General features: G+C 40.9%; 1 protein-coding gene across 3 annotated transcripts in view; it reads right to left on the bottom strand.

The window, feature by feature from the left end:
• AKAP10 (A-kinase anchoring protein 10) overlaps positions 1-12,004 on the bottom strand; it is an 80,199-nt gene that overhangs the window by 65,704 nt on the left and 2,491 nt on the right. The window lies entirely within an intron of this gene.

Raw genomic sequence — 12,004 nt, 5'->3', positions numbered from 1 at the left:
TTTTTTTTTTTTTTTTTTTAAAGAAGTCCACCTGAAAGTATATGAAGACAAACAAGGACAAAAATAAGTTAATCATTTCAAGTACTGATCACTGGTGTCAGACAGAGGTGAAGAAGCTGCAGAAGAAAGTTCAAAGCCAGCCGAGGTTGGTTCATGAGGTTTAAGGAAAGAGGCATAACAGAAGTGCAAGGTGAAGCAGCAGCAAGTTATCCAGAAGACCTAACTCAGACCATTAATGAAGGTGGCTGCACTAAACAACATATTTCAATGTAGCCTGATATTGGAAAAAGATGCCATCTAGGACTTTCATGGCTAGAGATAAGTCAACACCTGGCTTCAAAGGACAGGTTGACTCTCTTGTTAGGGGCTAATGCAGCTAGTGACTAAGTTAAAGCCAATGCTCATTTAAGATTTATGCTAATCTACTCTGCCTGTGCTTTCTACATGGAACAACAAAGCCCAGATGATAGCACATCTATATAATTAAAGAGGTAATATGCAAACTGTCATTATTCTGTCACAGCAATGACTGTTCAACAAGGCTGTGCACAGAAGGAGCTGGTGTGCAGGGAAGGGGTGGGGGCTTGTGCCGCTGGGACATGTGGCTGCCTACCAGCCTGGCGCCTTGGCCAGGGACGTGAGGCTGGCTCACTGGCTCTTCATGTGAAAGGTGAGCTGGATCCTCATTCTTATTCAGTATAGTGGAGAGTGGGAATTGGTTTACAGGATCCAGTCCCACATGAGGAAATGTTACTACAGTTGGAGAGTAGATGTAAAATGGGGATCGTATTTGTCTGCTCACAGGTTTGCTGTAAACAGTTACCATCCTCACAGAATTCAGGATGCCCCACATGCAAACCTAGAATGAAAAGTCAGCGACACCCCGCATGGCCAAGAACTAGAAACTGCCCTTTGAAAGGAGCATATGCAACAGAACTGTGAGCCCCAGGAGGGCGAAGAGGGAAGCTGTTCTTGTGGTTAATTTAAGAGATTAAGGTGCAAAACTGGCATCAGAAAGTAATGGCATAACACTAACACGGAGGCCATGGAGTCATGTGGCAACAGTAGAACTATGGGACTCTTGGGACGAGGGTTTTCCAACAATGCGGAAACCTGCCCCCACCCCGGCCTCTGGGTGCCTGTTACAGATGACCACATGTGCAGAGATGAGGGCTCCGGGCCTGCGGTGGTGGGGTTAGGGGACAGAGGACCTCCTCCCATAAAGTCTCCCCCAGCCCACGCAGCATCAGGCTGTGTGGCGCACCCCGCTAATGTCACCAGGTCACGTCACCTAGAGGGGCCGGGCGCCCAGCTCAGAGGAGAGGAGGTACAGGCTTGGGGCCATGAGACCTCCCGCAGCCCCTGCAGTGCAGCTGGAGCTGAAGCTGCAGGTCCATCTGGCTGTCATGGGGCCTGGACAGTGCGGTGGCCCTGGTGCTGGTGGCGAGTACTGGGCGCCTGAATCTGGGAGCCACCCAGACCCACAGGCCTTTCCAGCTAGACCACTCCCCTCCTGCCTCCCTCACCAAACCTGAGTCTGACCCTCATCCTCCCCATCAGACCCCAGGGCCCAGCCTCCCAATGGTGACCTTTGACTGCGTGCCTCATCCTAACATTTCAGTCTCAGAACCTAACACCTCCCTTAACCCCATCACCTCCGATCTAACCTTTAACAGGAGCCACTGCCAACCACGTCTGGTCCAGCACCACTCTCCCCCCTCCCTCTCTAGCCCCCCACCTTCCTCCATGGAAGCTGCTATTGCTTCCCATGAACTGAAACAAAATAAGATTACTCAAAGAAGAATATGTCCGAGCAAAGACCTTGAACTAAAGAAGAAATAGAGTAACTAATATACATGAGAAAAGTTAATGTCAAAGGTAATCAAGTAATTGCAAAGAAAAGATACCTGGAACTTTTAAGAAATCACAATATTCAGCACTGGAGAGGGTGTGATGAAACAGACCCCTGATAGCACTGCTCCGGAGTACAGGGACAGACTGCATTTCTGGAGACAGTTCCAGGATGTAGCAAATACTCAGGCTCCTGGGCTGGGTGATTACATTCCCAGGGATTTATCACACATAATGATAAAAAAGTTGAGCCAGATATCATAATCATAATAAAAGGCTAATATGCAAATGGTCATCACACATGATACCATGAGGACTGAACAGCAGGAGGCTGCGTGCCAGGCGGGTGGGGGGATGGGGGTGTCACATGGGGACTTGCAGCAACATTGGGTGGGGACTTGCGCCAGCCTGGGATGTGAGGCTGCCTCTCAGCCTTGGGGCTTGGCCAGGGATGTGGATGTGAGGCTGTCTTCCCACCCGGCGCTGGGTCAGGGGACGTGAATAGCAATATTAAAATATTTCCTTTAATTAATTCCCTTTTAATGTGCAAGAATTTCATGCACTGGGCCACTAGTCTGTTTATAACATCGTTTACTATTTTAAACTCACTGTTGAGACCTACTGCTCAGAAGAAAATACTCCTTTCAATATATTTCAGTAAACCCTCAATTTTTTGGACCTCAATTCAACGAACTTCAATTTAATGGACAAAATTTCTGGTCCATATGTCATATTTGAAAATTAACATGTTCATTTTAAAATGTTTTCAACTAAAATTTGCTTAGAATTAAATCAACAGGTTTTGTTATTAATTCACTATAATTTTAAATAAATTTTAGCAAATAGGCCTTATGTTAGAAAAAACACTGTAGTACTTTCACTGCCATAAATAAACATTACATATCTACAACTATAATCTACATATTTAAATCCAAGAGTCACAGCTCTTAAATAATGTTCAGGGAATAATTAGCATGTGATCACAAAGCATCGTATGGTAATTGGTCCTGTTGTCCCACGTAAAGACTTTCTGCAGCAGGTTTTTTGTTGTTAAAACTCATCTGAGGATTTCCCCCCACTGATTTATAGAGAGTGGAAGGGAGAGGGAGAGACAGAGAGAGAAACAATCAATGTGAGAGAAACACATCGATTGGCTGCCTGATGCATATGCCCTGACTGGCCAGGGATTGAACCTACAACCAAGGTACATGCACTTGACAGGAATCAAACTTGCTACCCTTCAGTCCAAGGGCCAATGCTCTAACCACTGAACAAACTGGCCAGGGCTCTGCCACAGTTTTAATGAGTGCTGGTCAAGGTTTGGATGTGTGCTAAGCCTTACCACAGCCATATGCATTTGTTTATTCACAGTGACTAGTAAATGCAAGCATTTACTAGACCTATTCAATATAAATTTCAAATTACGATAATATGTATAGAAAACATTTCTGTGAAATTAAACTTCTCATACATACTTAATTACACAAATGTATCTACATAAGTAAAAACTAATATGTCAAATTTTTAACATATGCATTCAGAAAACCTACTTTATTATATAGAAGACTTTTGGCTTTAATGGAATTGCCTGAATTAGTCTATTACATCAAGGTTTTATTGTACTGCACACTGACAATGCACCTGGCCACCCAAGAGCTCTCATGGAGATGTACAATGAGATTAATTGTTTTCATGACTGCTAACACAACAGTCACCCCATAGATCAAGGAGCGATTTCAACTTTCAAGTCTTATTAAGAAATACATTTTGTAAGGCTATAGCTGCCAAAGTAAATTAAAAGTCTGGAATGATTTACCATTCTAGATGCCATTAAGAACATTTGTGATTCATGGGAAGAGGTCAACATAGCAATTTAACAGGAGTTAGAAGGTGATTCCAGCCCTCATGGATACTGAGGGGGTTCAAGACTTCAGTGGAGGAAGTAACTGCCCATGCGGTGGGAACAGCAGGAGAACAAGAATTACAGGTGGATCCTGAAGATGTGATTGAACTGTTACAATCTTGTGATAGATCTTTAACAAATCGGAGTTGCTTCTTATGAATGAGAAAAGAAAGTGGTTTCTTTAAAAAAAAAAAAAAAAAAAAAAAAATATATATATATATATATATATATATATATATATATATATATATATATATTTCATTGATTTTTTACAGAGAGGAAGAGAGAGGGATAGAGAGTTAGAAACATCGATGAGAGAGAATTATTGATCAGCTGCCTCTTGCACACCCTCCACCAGGGATGTGCCCGCAACCAAGGTACATGCCCTTGACTGGAATCGAACCTGGGACCTTTCAGTCCACAGGCTGACGCTCTATCCACTGAGCCAAACCGGTTTCGGCAGGAAGTGGTTTCTTGAGATGGAATCTACCCCTGATGAAGATGTGAACATTTTTTAAATGACAACAAAGGATTCACAACATTACATAAACTTGATATAGTAGTATCACGGTTTGAGAGGACTGATTCCAATTTTGAAAGAAGTTCTGTGGGGGTAAAATGCTATCAGACAACATTACATGCTCCAGAGAAATCATTCACAAAAGAGACAATCAAAGTGGCAAACGCATTATTGCTGTACCGGCACCATCACCCTGATGAGTTAGCAGACTCCACCAGAGGCAAGACCCTCCACCCTCCACTAGCTCAGATAATGGGTAGCGTTTTTTAGCAATAAAGTATATTTTAGTTAAGGTATGTACGTTGTTTTTTAAACATAATGCTATTGCTTACACACTTCAACTTTTATATGCACTAGGAAACCAAAATATTTGTGTGACTCACTTTGATATTTGCTTTATTGCAGTGGTCTGAAACCAAACCTACAATATCTCTGAGGTATGCTTATGCTCTTCTACACATTATCTTACACTTGTATTCATATAATAAATCAACATTTGTCTATATTGTTGCAATTCTAGTTTTCATGTAGCTCTAGTTCATTTTAGCTGCTTTATTCCTTTAAATAAATATGCCTCTATCCATTTTCCTGTTAAACATTTAGATTTTACTTTCTAGTTTTCACAAAGATTGATGTGATGGGCATTCTAGTACATATCTTCCTATGTGTATATATAAGAAATTCTCTAGGATAAATCCCTAGTAATTGGAGCTGCTAGGTAACATATTATGTGCATTTTTTTTTATTTTTTATTTTTTACAAAAGTAGCTATATCAATTTACACTACCTCTGTTTCATATTTATATCCTTGGTACTTCTAATTTTTGCCAACTTATTAGTTCCCAAATGGTATCTGATGGTGTTTTTAATTCATTTCCTTAATTTTCTTTGATGTAACATCCTTTTATGTTCATTGGCTATTCAGGTTTCCTCTTTTATGGACTGCTTATTCATGTTGTCTTTTATTATTTGTAGAAATCCTATACATATCCGGGATATGAATCTTTTGTTGTTTGCAATGCAAATACCTTAGGTATATTTTATTGTATGAGTTTTTTTATTTTAACGTCAAATTTACATTATGTGGAATAAATTTCCCTGACCTATTTTTTGAAATATCCTTTCCTGGCCCAAATCAAACCCCCCACCCCCAATTTTCTTCTATATGATTTCAAGTTCTGCTTTTTCAAATTCTGGCTCTTATTTACTTGGTATTTATTTCTGTGTATTAAGAACTGGCAAACTATTTAGCACATGGGCCAAATCCATCCCAATGCCAGTTATTTTTAAATATATACCATATTTTTATTGATTTCAGAGAGGGATAGTGAGAGATAGAAACATCAATGATGAGAGAGAATCAATGACTGGCTGCCTCCTGCATGCCCCCTAGTGGGGATCGAGCCCTCAACCTGGGCATGTGCCCTTGGTCAGAATCAAACCCAGGACTCTTCAGTCCACAGGACACTCTATCCACCCAGCCAAACTGGCTAGGGAGCCACTAGCAGTTTAAAAAAAAAAAAAAAAAAAAGTTTTATTTTAGCACAGCCATATTCATTTGTTTATATACTGTCTATGGCTACAAGGATAGAGGAGAGTGTGACAGTGACCATATGGCCTGCAAAGCCTAAAATATTTACTATCTGTCCTTTTACATAAAAGTTTGTTGAACCCTGAATGTATATAATAAGAGACGGGGAATCTTATTCATTTATTATTTATTTATTTTGCCAGAGGAATAACAAGCACCATTTAGTCCCCAGTGAATAGGAACTTTTTATTTACCAAGTTCCCATGTATACACAATCTGTTTCTGGGCATTCAGTTCTACTTTCTTAATTACTAAACTATATAATAAGCCTCTGGCAGGGCCAAGTCCGCTACCTTATTCTTTTTTAAAATATATATATATATTATTGATTTTTTACAAAGAGGAAGGGAGAGAGATAAGAGAGTTAGAAACATCGATGAGAGTCATCGATCAGCTGTCTCTTGCACATCCCCTACTGAGGATGTACCCACAACCAAGGTAATGCCCTTGACCAGAATTGAACCCGGGACCCTTCAGTCCACAGGCTGATGCTCTATCCATTGAGCCAAACCGGTTTCGGCTACCTTATTCTTTTTTGAAACTATCTTCAATATTAATATATGATCAACTTCTTATCCTAAACTCCCAATGGAATTTCTTTTTAAACAGCACTAACTTAATGATTAAGTTGGGAGAGTTCACATCTTTTGGTATTAAATCTTTTTATCTGCCGAAATTGGTTTGGCTCAGTGGATAGAGCGTCAGCCTGCGGACTGAAGGGTCCCAGATTCGATTCCAGTCAAGGGCATGTACCTTGGTTGCAGGCACATTCCCAGTAGGGGGTGTGCAAGAGGCAGCTGATCGATGTTTCTCTCTCATCGATGTTTCTGACTCTCTATCCCACTTCCTTCCTCTCTGTATAAAATCAATAAAATATATATTTTTAAAATATCTTTTTATCCACGAGCATAGTATACCTCCTCATTTATTTGATTCTCCTTTTATGTACAACTAGAGGCCCAATGCATGAAATTCGTGCATGGGGAGGGGTGTGTGTCCCTCAGCCTGGCCTGCACCCTCTCCAATCTGAACTCCTTTGGGGATGTCTGCCATTTTAGGCCCAATCCCACAACCAGCAGTCAGACATGCTTCTCGCAATCTGGGACCTCTGGCTCCTAACCAGTCGCCTGCCAGCCTGTCTGATTGCCCCTAACCACCTCTGCCTTGGCCCCTCACCTGGGACCAAGGCTTTTCTCCTCTGGCCAGTTACAGGTGCTAGGACCAGAGGTGGGCGGCTTCACCCAGGACACAGCCACAGGAGCCCTGGACTGGGGGCAGATGGCTTCGCCTAGGCCCAGCTTTCTCAGGAAGGACATCCAGAAGATGTCAAGTCTAATTAGCATATTACCCTTTTATTAGTATAGATTCTGTTTTATAAATTCCTTAAAATTTTAAGTCTTTTGTTTTAACTAGAATATAGGGAGATATAATTGAGTTTTATTGTGTTTAAAACATATTTTTATTCATTTCAGAGTAGAAGGGAGAGGGAGAGAGAGAGAAATATCAATGAGAGAGAATCATAGATTGACTACCTCTTGCACACGCCACACTGGGGACTGAGCCTGCATGTGCCCTGACCAGGAATCAAACCATCACCTCTTGGTTCATAGGTCCACGCTCAACCTGAGCCAAGCTGGCCAATCACGATTGATTTTTAAATACTTGGATATTTTTAAAACCCAGCCAAGCTCTTTTTTTGAGTTCTAATGGTATGCAATTTTCTTAAATTTCTATGTATACAATCATATTATCCCAAAATAATGGCTCTTTTGTTCTCCTCCCCTTCCAAACTTAATTTTTCCTTCTTTTTTCATGTATGTGCCATTGTAAAGATTACACTAACTTTCATTTTTAAAAAATGTGGTTACTGATTTCAAAGAAAGGAAAGGGGGAGAGAGAAACATCAATGATCAATGATGAGAGAGAATCCTTGATCAGCTACCTCCTGCAAACCCCTACTGGGGATGGGGCCCATGACGGGCATGTGTCCTGACTGGGAATTGAATCATGACCTCTTGGTTCATAGGTTAATGCTCAACTACTGAGCCAAACCAGCTAGGCTAGCTTTCTTTTCTTTTTCTTTAAAATATATTTTATTGATTTTTCACAGAGAGGAAGAGAGAGGAAGAGTTAGAAACATCGATGAGAGAGAACCCTCACTGGGGATGTGCCCACAACCAAGGTACATGCCCTTGACTGGAATCAAACCTAGGACTTTTGAGTCCGCAGGCCGACGCTCTATCCACTGAGTCAAACCGGTTTCGGCTAGGCTAGCTTTCTTTTTGTTTGTATCTATGATGGTATTTTCCTATTCTTTTACTTTTAACCATCCTATGATCTTTTTTATATTTAAATTAGTGGCCTAGTCACAAAATTTGTTCAGGGAGTGGGAGGAGGGGGGAGAGAAGGATGTCCCTCAGCCCGGCCTGCACCTCTCCAATTTGGGACTCCTAAGGGGATGTCTGACTGCCAGCAGTCAGTAATCCCTCTTGCAATCCAGGACCACTAGCTCCGAACTGTTCTCCTGCCTGCCTGCCTGCCTGATTGCCCCTAACCACTCTGCCTGCCAGCCTGCCCGCTCCCAACTGCCCCACTGCTGGCCTGCTTGCCCCCAACTGCCCCGCCCCCCCACTGAACTGATCACCCCCAACTACCTCCCTGCTAGCCTGCATGCCCCAACTTCCACCTCCTGCTGGCTTGCTGGCCCCAACTGTGCCCCACCCCACCCTGCAGGCCGGCTTCCTGTCGGCCTGCTCACCCCCAATTGCCCCACCACCAGCCTTACTCCCAACTGCCCCCCAGTTGACCTGCTAGCCTACTTGCCTCCAATTACCTCCTCTGCCAACCTGATCACCACCAACTGTCCTGCCGCTGGTTTTGATGTCCAGAAGATGTCAAGTCTAATTAGCATACTACCCTTTTATTAGTATAGACAGTACATACATAGCAGGAATCCAATCCATATTTTTACTGTCTGGGTTAGTCCATCTCTATTTAATTCTAAAATACAGCATTCCTAAAATTCTAACTCTGATTATGAATTTGTTGATTTCTCTTGGTAACTCCCTTATATTTTGCTTTATATATTTTGAGACGACATTAGGTGCAAAGTAGTTAGAAATTTTATCTTCCTAGTACCCTGTTCATTTTATACTGTAGTGACCTTTTTGCCCTAACAAAAAATTTTTGCTTTATGCTTTGAAATATTTCATCTGTGACACAAACTTTTTTCTGGTGAACGTTTGTCTAGTGCTGTGGTCAGCAAACTGCAGTTCGAGAACCACATGTGGCTCTTTGGCCCCTTGGGTGTGGCTCTTCCACAAAATACCACGGCCTGGGCAAGTCTATTTTGAAGAAGTGGCGTTAGAAGAAGTTTAAAAAATTTGGCTCTCAAAAGAAATTTCAATCGTTATATTGTTGATATTTGGCTCTGTCACCTAATGAGTTGGCCTAGTGAACTTACCCATTTATTTTAAATTTAAATTTCATTATGCCCTTATGTTTCGATTGTCTCTCTGGTAAATGGCTTATGGATGCATTTCAATATCATCAAAACTGAGTCTTTAGCTTACATGGACTTTTACTATATATTTAGCCATATGGATTTTAGTCTATTTAATTTTATTGTGATTACTGATCCATTTAGGTTTATTTCCGCCACCTTATTTTGTACTACTGACGAAGCTTTTTCTTACCTGTGTATTTCTTTTCATTAGAAACATTTAAAACTATATAAAAAAAAAGACCTTAATATGAGGCATATTCCAATTTATCAAATCTTAACATTGTCAGATTTGTTTCAGAAGGACTTTTAAAAGAAATAAAACACTGCAGGTGCAACTGTAACATCGCCCTGATTTCATTATAGTTCTCCCAAGAGAAACAATTTCATAAATTGAATATTTATTGTTTCTGCCGCATTTTCACTCTTTAAGACATTTATGTATCTATGAACAATACAGAGTACTGCTTGAGATTTTTAAACTCATACAAGCGGCAGTACTGACATTTCCAGCAGCAGTGGATTCTAGCCAATCTTGGTATAGTCAAGTTTTAATCCCAACTTCATAGGTCTTCTCACTCATGTGAGCTACACCCCCTCTTCCATATCAATCTCTCCCTCTCTAATGAGTCATTCCTATCAGCATACTCTGGTATATTTTATCTTAAAAATAAAACAAAAAACACTCAATCCAATATCCCCTTCTGCCTGCAAAGTTTCTTGAAAAGGTGTTCTTAATTACTTCTATTTTCCTCACTTCACATTCTTCCCTCAATCCATTCCACTGACACCACTCTTATATAAGTCTTTACTTACACATTATCAAATTGAGTAGATAGTTCTATTTATCTTGGCCTTGCAGGTAACATTCCACACAATACTTTCTCCTTTTTGAAATATTATCTATCCTTAGCTTTCATGACATTGCACTCCTACACCCATGACATTTTATTTTCATCTCTCCTTTGCCAATGGTGTATGTTTCTCAATTCCTAAAATCTGGATAAGTCTCAGAGCCTTCTCCTAGGCTCCTGTTTTGGCGGAAGATGCTACCAGGCCACTGAATTCATTCTCCCCTTAACTACAGTGTGGCACATAACTGGCCCACTATTTTTCATTTCCCAGAAGCCTTTACAGTTATCTATGACCATATAACTAGGATCTCACCAACGGAATGCGAATAAAAATGGAATGTGCAATTTTCTGGCCAAAGCTTCTTTCCTTCATACTTTTCCCCTTACCATGGATGAGAAGACCTAAGGACAGACAGAAGAGGCTATGACCTGCCTTTGAGGAAACAGCCCACAATCCAAGGGAAAGAGAAATAACAACCCAGGAGGAAAATGATCCTTGAATGATCATGAAGCAAAGCCACCCAATGACCAGCAACCTGGACTGTTACACAAGAGAAAAATATAGGTCTGTCTTTAGTGTCTGTGTTTTGGTAGCTTAGCTGTTCAATCTAACTCATATACTATATGTAGCCCTTAGGTGGTCATATATAGTTCCATGTCTTTATCATTTATGCACAGTACTTCTAAATCCACATCCAGACCTTGAGTTCTAACCTCCTTCCAGAACTACAGACTTGTACATCAAAAGCTTCTGTGACATATGCTTATGGATGTCTCAAAGTTATGGCAAGCTCCCAACAGCCAAAAGAGAATTCCTGATTCCTTTTACCCCAAACTCTGAGTCCAAAGCTTTCCTAGTTTTTCTTCTCTCCTCTCACTTATTAAAGTGACTGCCCTCTTCTCCAAGTTCTTTCTGTTCCTTGAACACAAGGAACTCGTTCCTGCCTCAGGACATTTGCACTAGTTAGTTCTCTCTAGCTAGAATGTGGTTCCTTTTAATCTTAAAAAGGCTGCTCTCTCCTCATTCAGATTTTAGTTAAATATCATTTGTTCCTTTAATGTAAACTGTTATTCCAGGTCTGCTCCCAAATCAGTTTAAATTCACTGCACAACACTTATTGCTAACTGATATTTTTTATTGACTTACCAACAAATATTTACTAAATTCCTAACTATATTCCAGGCACTGACCTAGACATAGATATAGTCATAAAAAAAAAAAAAAAAAAAGTCAGCTTTCATTCTAATAAAATGCATAGTAAAGCAGATGGTGATAAATGCTATAGAGGAAAAATAAAGTAAGGCAAGGGGATGGGAGTGCAGGGGCCAGTGACCGCAATGTTAAGTAGGATGGCAAAGAGAGCTTTCCTAAGATGACAACTGCTCAAAAACTTGAGAGAGATGAGGAAGCAAAACAGGTAGGTATCTGTGAGAAGTTGTTTCCAGCAGAGAAAACAGGTGCAAAGGCACTGGGGTGGGAATACACTTGACAAGGAGGGCAATATAAATGGAGAGTGATGGAGGAGAGCAGGAGATGATCCTAACGAGAAAATGAGACCTAAATTATGGAAGCCACTAGAGCGGTGGTCCTCAACTTTCTAATACAGCGACCCACAGGTTGAGAACCGCTAGCAGGGTCGCCTAAGACCATCGGAAAACAGATATTTATATTATGATTCATAACAGTAGCAAAGTCACAGTTACGAAGTAGCAACGAAAATAATTTTATGGTTGGGAGTCGCCACAACATGAAGAACTGTATTAAAGGGTTGTGGCATTAGAA

This window comes from Pipistrellus hanaki (assembly GCF_964339955.1).
Source record: "Pipistrellus hanaki genome assembly, chromosome: 16".
In the NCBI taxonomy this organism is placed as follows: domain Eukaryota; kingdom Metazoa; phylum Chordata; class Mammalia; order Chiroptera; family Vespertilionidae; genus Pipistrellus; species Pipistrellus hanaki.
This window is presented reverse-complemented; position numbering and strand designations above follow the sequence as displayed.